General features: G+C 48.0%; 1 long non-coding RNA gene across 1 annotated transcript; it reads right to left on the bottom strand.

Moving 5' to 3' along the window:
• Positions 1–3235: 3235 nt before the first annotated feature.
• Positions 3236–9312, bottom strand: LOC112929587 (uncharacterized). The gene is made up of 3 exons (XR_003236950.2): positions 8465–9312; positions 4318–4412; positions 3236–3384 (listed from the first exon to the last, which is right to left on the bottom strand). It is a non-coding gene; the product is annotated as an uncharacterized lncRNA (long non-coding RNA).
• Positions 9313–9323: the final 11 nt, after the last annotated feature.

Below are 9323 nucleotides of genomic sequence, written 5' to 3'. Positions count from 1 at the left end.
AGTGCAGGAGCAGCTGGGGCTCTTCCATAAGAGGAGATGTGATCCGAAGACAGAAGACGAGACCAGCACAGGCTGGGGTCCACCCCTTGGCAGGCTGGCTCAGAACAGAGAGATGCTCCTGATGGGGATTTTATCACACCGGAGAGAGTGCAAAATCAACACATCTGGCCTGGGTGTCCTCAGATGTTCCCTACAGGGCAGGGAAGTGATCTTCCGAGGCCTCCTTGGCCCATTTCCACCTGGCACTCTTGGCTCTCTCCACACGCCTCTCCAGACCACCCCAGCTTTGTTTCCAAGGAAAAGGGAAATCACTTTGCCTTGGGTTTTGTTTGTTTTTCAAAATTTTATTTAAATTCAATTTGCCAACATACTCTAACACCCTCTGCTCATCTCACATGTTTGGCTTGTTTGTTTATTCCTTATCTTAGTACCGGAGCCTGAGGGGCCCATGGGGGTGGGGGTAGGGGAGTGGCAGCCAAGGATGGGGGTGGGGCCCTGGGCCCGGTTCCAACCCACAGTGCCTTGCCTTTATGAGGGACTTCAGCCACTATCTGAGCCAGAACCCTCTTACAAATGAAGAGGCAGCCCAAAAGAGGGGAAAGAACTTGCTCAGGATTGCCCAGTAAATTAGTGCTGGGGCAGTGCCCCACCCCCAATAACCCCTCCCCACCCCTCCCAGGTCTGGTTTCTAATCTCTAGGCGTTTGTACACCACCTCACAACACCTCGGAGTCTCAGTGAAGCTGCCATGAAACCAGGTGTCTGCACTTTAATTCAGAAAGGCTCCAAAAAAACAAAAAGTGCCAGGTGGGAGGTTCTAGATGCAGTGATATTAGCAAATCACAGATGACATTTAACACTGGGTGACCCAAGGCTAGGGCCCATGGTGTCTGTCCTGCCAGTCCCCTCAGGCCTTAGGTGCTGGCCAGACCCTGTAGGACCACAGACCCCTGTGATGGATGGGTGTACCAAACCACCTGGGAGCCCAGAGGTGACTGCAGGTCCCAGAACCCAACTACTGGGAGCCTCAGGGTCTGGTCACAAGGGATGCCGCCTCTTTTTTTTTTTTTTTTTTTTTTCTTTTTTTTTTAAGATTTTATTGATTTATTCATGAGAGACACACACAGAGAGGCAGAGACACAGGCAGAGAGAGGAGCAGGCTCCATGCAGGGAGCCCAATGTGGGACTCGATCCCAGGTTTCCAGGATCACCGCCTGAACCGAAGGCAGGCACCCAACCATTGAGCCAGTCAGGCATCCTGAGATTTTCCCCAGGAGAGGAACCTCCAACAGAGAGAAAACAATGACCAAACTGAACACAGGTCTCTAAAAGCATTACTCAGTTATTCACAGTTCCTGGGTCCCTCTCTTTACTAAACATCACTAAAACTCAAACTCTGCTTTTTATTTTTATTTTTAAAAGATTTTTTAGAAAGTAATCTCTACACCCAATGTGGGGCTTGAATTTACAATCTGAGTCCCATGATCTACTGGCTGAGTCAGCCACGTACCCCTCAAACCCTTCTTTTTAAATTGGTGATAAATATTGGGAAAGATTGCAATGTGTTCAGTTAAACGAAGAAAAGTCTGTGGTCCATTTCTGACAACCACAATACATTTCAGAATAAAAAATTTAGAAATTTACCACACTTATCGTAGCGAGCACAGTATATGTATAGAATTGTTGAATCAGTGTTATACACCTGAAGCTAATATAACACTGTTGTCAATGATACTTCAATTAAAAAAAAAAATTAGAAATCCATTTCTCAAATGAGGGGGTCCCACAGAAAAGGTAGTGGAAATGGATAAAATTGTCCCAACCTTTTCCCTGAAGAACTAAGGCCCTTCTGCATACTTTCTGCTAGAATCTAGTTTTAGCAAGAAACCTGCTAAATCAGTTTAGCGAGAAATCCCCTCCCCTAATAATCTGAACAAACTCCCCATCCCCACTACCCCCTAGGCAATACCCCCTAGGCTCCTGCCTGCCTCAGCCAGAGCCCACCCCAGACTTAATGTCTGCTCTTAGTGATTTTCCATCCGCCAATGCCCCCCACCCAACTTGCTTCTTCACTATAAATCCCCCCTTGTTCTGGTTGTCTTGGGAATTGAGCCCAAGTCTATACTGGAGTCTCTTCTCCTACTGCAATAGCTTTTTTTGGTAAAAATCTATCTTCACTGCTTTAACTTCTGTCCGACCCTATTTCTCTTTATGGTTGTTGGTAATGTGACCCAGATCTGAACTGGAACCAGCTTCAGACTCACAGACATAACAATCAGGGTTGGTGCTATGCATCTAGACCTTTTGCCACCAGCCTGTTTGCTGGTTTGGGTTATCTGATGATAATCCGACTCCAGAATCCACTGCTCCAGATAAATGTCCCCTGCAACACAGTGAGGACAGATTTTGATTCTTAGGATTCTGAGTATTCCCTAGATGCTGGGTCAGAATCCCAAGCAAGCAGCTGTTTAACTGTTAAGAGTCCTGGATAAACAGAGGCCAGGTGAGTCCTAGGCTTTTCTGATTAGAAGATGCCAGTCTCTGTAAGGAACAGAAGCTGGGTTAGAATCCCAGGCATTTCAGTTCGTAAGTGTAAAGGTACCAGTAGTCTAGAACAGGGAAGCTCTTCAACTGAACGAAAGCTCTCCTCAAACTCCTGCTGGCTATATCCTTCTGTGGCCAAATGCTGTCCACTTTCTTTCTCATTAGCAAAACTTTACTGAAAACTCTCTTTACAGTGGGCCCTCTGGGGGCTCTTGGGATTTGCCCAAATTAGTGCATTACCTAAGGGGAGCCCTAGGGCAATCAAGAACAAAATTTTCTGATGCACCGTGGTCTGCTTTGTTCAGTTGATATGAAGAAACCAAAAAGCAACTAAATGATTCAAACCTCATTCAAACCATAGAAGTTGGGATCCCTGGGTGGCTCAGCGGTTTGGCGCCCGCCTTTGGCCCAGGGTGTGATCTTGGAGATCCGGATGGAGTCCCGGATGCTTCTCCCTCTGCCTGTGTCTCTGCCTCTGTCTCTCTGTCTCTCTCATGAATAAATAAATAAAACCTTAAAAAAAAAAAAAAACATAGAAGTTCTTGAACAATGTCTTCAGAGAATCTGTTCTCAGTAAACCCCTAGAACCCTTCACAGCACCCCCTCACGTTCCCCTCGCAGTTCTTCATATCCATCCCTCTCTCCCAAAATATCCTTCACCATCACCACCCCCAACCCCTCAACTGGCTGCAACTGTAAGACACACCAGACCCCCATCTCTTCTTGCAGATGAGGCCCATGATGTGACCCATACCCATTCTCAAGCCAGGTTGACAGAAGAGACGCCATTTAAAACTTGGTCTCAGAATCAACATGTCACCATCAAGGACTCTCCTGACTCCTGAGAAAAAAGGAAAAGATTTGTTGAATATTATAGGGTGGTTCTGGGAGTATGCTCTCCAGATTCCCTGATTTAGATCAACTTCTCTACCTGTGGTTTGGGGATGCCTCCCTTCGATTTGGAAAGGCCAAAGGACCACCACATCTGACGACTTTCAAGGATACCTCTAACTCCCATTAGAAAATGAAGAAAGTAAGAGAAAAATGACTAGAAGCCATCCCTCAGGTCTCTCTTGCCCAAATGCATTGGTCAGGTATTCAAAATTACAAACAAAGATGAAATGTGCCTAACGATCACCATTAAATAGAGACAGCAGGAAGGAGCACTTGGGGCTGGAGCTGACCTTCCAAATTAGCCTCAGCTCTGCCCACAAGCTTTAGAAATAGTTGCAGACCAAAGCTTCATGACCCATTCCAGAGAAATAATATTAAATAATATTAACTGGCAAAAACGCAGACATGTCTAAGCGCCAGACAATAGCCCAGCATTACAAGGATAGTATTTCAAAACCATTGGAAATACAGAAGGCAAGCTTATGGGTTTGGGATTAAAAGATCTAGGAGGTCCTGAAAGTTTTAATCTATGGCAAATTCCAAAATCACCATCTTCCACCAATTGGGACACTTGCTGAAATTGTAAGAAAGAAGGGTGTTGGGTCTGGGAGTGCCAGGCCTCAAGAGGAAGGGAAAAGCCTGAGTCCCCTCCTCACCAGGACTCTCTCTTTCCGGAGAAAGAAACTCTCTTTCCAGGGAAGTAAGCTTCCAGTGCCCTCAAGAACCACCAAACTCACAAGGGGAAATAACCCCACATCCTTGAGGGCATCCCACCACACTTCTCACTGACACCAGGGCAACTCGTTCTACCCTTAGCACCACCTTGTTTCCTGCCCCCTTCCTGAGGTCACCTTACCAGTGGTGAGTTTTGATTATTTACCTCCTGATCTGCCTCTGTCTCCAACCCCTTAATATTTCCAGGGGACCTCCTGAAGCTCAGCGCAACTTCCTCGTCAGTTCTGCCACCCTGGAAGCCTGGTAGGAAGGAAGCTTCTCATGAGTTGGGAGATAAAAGGTCATCGTGCCCTAGAAGGATTCCTTCTACAAGTCCCTGATTCCTTCCTTTCATGTAAGTCTCCTACCGGCTCTGTCTGACTTCCCTGGGGGTCCTCTGCCCCCTTCAACTGACACCTCCTCACTGAATATAGAAATCAATTATTAACAGGATTCCCTCTTCTTTATGGACAAAGAAACCTCCACTAATATGGACACATAGAGACAGAGAACCCCCTAAGGTAAAGATAGATCTTTCCATGCCCCTCCCAGGATCCCTCAGGGTCATTTAAAGCCAGAAGGACTTGAAGGGCTCCACTCAATAATCCAAGGTTTATGAGACAAAAAACTTGTAATCCCACTTCTAATCCCTGCAATACTCCCACTTTGGCCATTAAAAAGAACTAATGGTGGTGGGGGTGGGGGTGCCTGGGTGGCTCAGGGGTTGAGCATCTGCCTTTGGCTCAGGGCAAGATCCCAGAGTCCTGGGATCAAGTGCCACATTGGGCTCCCCACAAGAGAGCCTGCTTCTCCCTCTGCCTGCGTCTCTGCCTCTCTGTCTCTCATGAATAAATAACTAAAATCTTAAAAAAAAAAACATAGTACTTTTCTGCATCTTGACTTACCTCTCATGAAATCTTACTACTCTCTCCCTCTCACATCACCATATGTCACTCTCAAAACCCTGCCACCTTGCTTCCCTCACCCACCAATGGGATGCCCCACTTGTGTCCTTAACACTAGACTATGATCCTGTCCTCAGCCAGATTAATCAGAACCCCACCCCTACCCCTAACCCCATCCCCTACCCCGCATATACATAGTGACCTCACTCTTCATTTCTTTTTTTAAATTTTATTTATTTATTCATGAGACACACAGAGAGAGAGAGAGACAGAGAGAGAGAGAGAGAGAGAGAGAGAGAGAGAGGCAGAGACACAGGCAGAGGGAGAAGCAGGCTCTATGCAGGACTCTGGGATCTCACTCTGGGCCGAAAGTACGTGCTCAACCGCTGAGCCACCCAGGCATCCCTCACTCTTCATTTCAATGGCTCCTATCTCTGGAAGGAAGATGGAGCCTTTCTGGCTGGATATGCCATCACTGATCAACATAAACCTCTAGAATATTCAGCCCTGCCAAATGTCAAATCAGCCCTGGTTGCTGAGTTAATTGCTCTTACTTGGGCTTGCATAAGAGCAGAAGGAATAAAGGTTAACATATATACAGAACGTGAGTTGGGTTCATAAAACAGAGAGGAATCTTGACAGCAGCCAGTACCCCAGTCGAAAATGGACCCCAAACAGCAGAACTTCTAGAGGCACTGTTATTATCCCAGTAGATTATTATGGTAAAAACAGAGGAATGCAGCACGAAAAGATTCAGCTGAGATCTAAGGAAATAGATTTGACTGATCAGTACGCTAAATCAGCAGCCTCCTGCCTGACAACCCAAGAAACCCAAGCAGCTTCCAAGCCTTGGGACTGTGCCCTTGCATCCTGCTTTGAGAGCCTAGATCTCTGGTGGGATCATTCACCTTCCCTTGAGAGACAGTGCACTATTTTAGGACGACTCCTTAGGAAATGATAAAAGAAATCCATGTAGCCCAAATGGTAGCTTCAGACTCAGAGAGAACTGGATGGGGAAAGCTGGGTATTTAAGCCACTCAGATGGACTTTGAAACACCAAGACGGCTGCTCCACAGTCTTTAAGTTAATCTCTTGAGTTATTGTATGTGGTTTATATAATACGACTCATGGAAAAGCACAAAATGCAGGATATAGTAGACAAATAATGGTCTGGACTGTGGTTCTCATTTGGACCAAGGGGTTGCCCCTTGCCTCAACTGCCAGAAACATAAATCTGGGAAAACCAGGTAAGGTGCAACAAGGAAGGGAAGTAGCTCCCCCTCCACCGTTTTAAGCCATGGGATTACCCAGAACCAGAAAACCCTGCACCTATTCCCATCTATCCTCACAAGGGTAACGTCTTTCCCACTGTGATATTACCATAGGCCTTTTTCTGAGAATGAGCATTTATGGTTACACCTACGTAGCCATCACTAAATCCAACATAAAAGCTCCCAGCCACTACTACAGGGGTCCCTGGAGATCCCTCCTGTGAATGGAAATTCCTACCTTGCTTCTCAGACCTAGCGCGTCCTACACAGAAACCACTTCCAGACACATCTTTTTCCCATCCTCAAAATTAGCATTCTTTGGTTATCCTCAACCACCAGATGATTATTTCTATGACTCCTGGCTAATTCCTGAGGATTCTGACTTTGGGGGAACCCAAGCTTCCTGGCTATTCCCTCCCAACTGGGCCAGCTCTAGCTACCTCACCAATCTTCCCAATCTCTTCATCTTACTCTATTTCCTGCCATCTTCCTGCGTTCTTAAATTATTTCTAAAACAACCATCTCCCACTCAGGGTCACTTCACTCTCACTATAAGAACAAGAGGGATCCAGGACAACATGGATCCTCCCTACGGACATCTCAGTTCCTTGGAAGGTGGGGTAGAAAAAAAAAAGAGCCACAGAACCAGGCCCGTGTTCCATCCAGGACCTTGCTACTTTTTTGGGAAATGTTTGCCACTATTTAAGTACCATCCCCAGGAATCTATCACGTGGTTCAAGAAGTTAGATTCAACAACAGGATCATCAATTCACTGAGGAAGCCATTCACCTTGTCTCTGGATAATATCCCTGATCAGTGACTGGCCAAAGTCAAGAAAACCAGCGAGCCATTCTCTGTAACTTCAGTGCCCTCCATACGACCCTGGTTACAGAAGGGGGCACTTGCACAGTAGTCAGAGGTAATCATTACATTTTCAACCCCAACAGTCCACCAGACATCTTTGCCATAACCAGGAACATTGGAGAGGTGAATGAAGAAATTTTTCATTGCCATCCCAGCTCATGCTGCCATGGAAGGACAACAGGTCCTGGGATGTCTCATAGATCTCTGAAGGTCTATCAAGTTGGGTACGCACATTGATTCTTTATTGAACTCTAATGTTCCTCTATTTATCTTCAAGGCACTCCTTTCATTAAAGGTCACAACAAGCAATTATCTACCGTCACCAAGGTTCTAAACAAATAAATGGTGACCGCATAAGGAATGGACTTATGTTGAACGGAGGAAAGAAGAATTTCTTTTCTTCCCTTGAGCAAGAGGGGAGACTGACAAAGATTCTTTGATTGAATCTTTAGTTGGGATCCCCTGAACCTTCTCCCCAAGGAGGCCCTTCTGTGTACTTCCTTCTAGAATCCAGTTTAGCAAGAATCCTGCTAAGTCAGTTTATCCAGAATTTCCCACCCTGAGATCTTATCATGCTCAGCATCCCTTCTGCCCCCCAGGTGATATCTAATCGTCCTGGGCCTCCTGCAGCCAACCTCCACCCCCATCCTCACCACCCCTAACCTCCCATTCCACTTGCTTTTTGGCTTTCGCCCCTCTTTAGGTTGTATTTGGAATTGGGTCCGATTCTATACTGAAATCTCTCTTCCCCTACTGCAAGTTTTTTTTTTTTTTAAACAAAATGTATCATTGCCAAGTTTAACTTTTGTTTTCTTTCTCGGTGGTCTTTTTCTGCACCTGCCAGGTCTCTCAACAGGCCATTTGCAAGCTCAGCCTGACCTCTCCCATTTCCGGGAGGTGAGGCAGCCTGGGCCACCCCAGGGCTCACTCTAGAGAAACCTGCCCTCAGGTAAGGGAAGTTCCCATCACCAGTGCTGGGAAGTGGCAGAGGAGAGGGAAGGTCTGTCTCCACCCTCCGGCCTCCTGACCTTGGGGCCAGTCTGTGGGGCCAGGACTGCACTTGCTCTGGATTCGCAGTATCGATTCGCAGTATCTGTGGACTTTAGACCGGGGCCTTGGGCATCCGTGCGGAGGCATCCATGCAGACGGATCTCAAGCTGCTCAAGCTGGATCTCAGAACTAAATCTAGCATCTAGCACTTTCAGCTCCACTCTGTGGAAGTTTTGCCCACTGGCCCATCACCTTGTGGAACCGCACCTTACATTTCACTTACACAAAACAGGGTCCTCCGCTTCGACAGCGGAAGCGTGGAGACAGCAGGGCTCCTGGATGGCTCAGTCGGTTAAGCGGTTAAGTGGCTGCCCCTAGGGCCAAGTCTTGATCCCAGGGTCCTTGGATGGAGTGTGGCATCTGGCTCGAGTCTGCTTCTCCCTCTGCCCCTGCCTCTCTCCCTGTCTCTCATGAATAAATAAATAAAATCTTAAAAAACAAAAAGTGTAGAGACAACAGAAGCATACCTAACCCTGGGCTGCCCTTTGCCCCGCATTCCAGGTAAGGACATGGAGGCGGCAGGTAAGCGGCTAAAAGTGCACCTGTCTCCCTCTGAAACCTGTCCCCTCGCCCTTGCAAGGTGCCCAACCTCACTGGGCAACTGAGGAGGGTCACTCAAGGACTCATGACGTCCTGAGGCTTTTGAAAAGACACACCATGAGGTTTCTGTTTATCCTTTTTTCTCCCTAAGACAGACCCTTGGGTCCCTGTTCCTCGGCCCCCCTCCCTGCCCTCCGCTGCCTTAGTATCCCTCCCTACACACCCGCCAGGTGGGGAAAGAAGAGCCTTCCTCCCTCCTGGCTCCCTTCCTCTCCAGGGGGTCGCTGGGGAGGGGGTGGCAACGTCAAACCCGCTCTCCAAAAGCAAGGTGGGAGCGACGGGAGCGGGCAGGGAAGGGCTGCCTCCTTCTGGGAAGAGTCGAAGGGCCGCCAGTTGGACTCCGCCGCCGGCACCTGCCGCGGAGAAGCCCTCCGGCTGCGGCCCCGGCCCCGCCCCCGCCGGCCGGGCGCGCGGAGAGAGCGCGGGCCCTTTAAGAGCGGCGGCCCCGGCGCGCGGGGAGGAGGGCTGGGAGCGCCCCGAGC

This window comes from Vulpes vulpes, chromosome 2, assembly GCF_048418805.1.
Source record: "Vulpes vulpes isolate BD-2025 chromosome 2, VulVul3, whole genome shotgun sequence".
Lineage (NCBI taxonomy): Eukaryota > Metazoa > Chordata > Mammalia > Carnivora > Canidae > Vulpes > Vulpes vulpes.
Note: the sequence above shows the minus strand (reverse complement) of the source record. Positions and strands in the feature narration are given on the sequence as shown.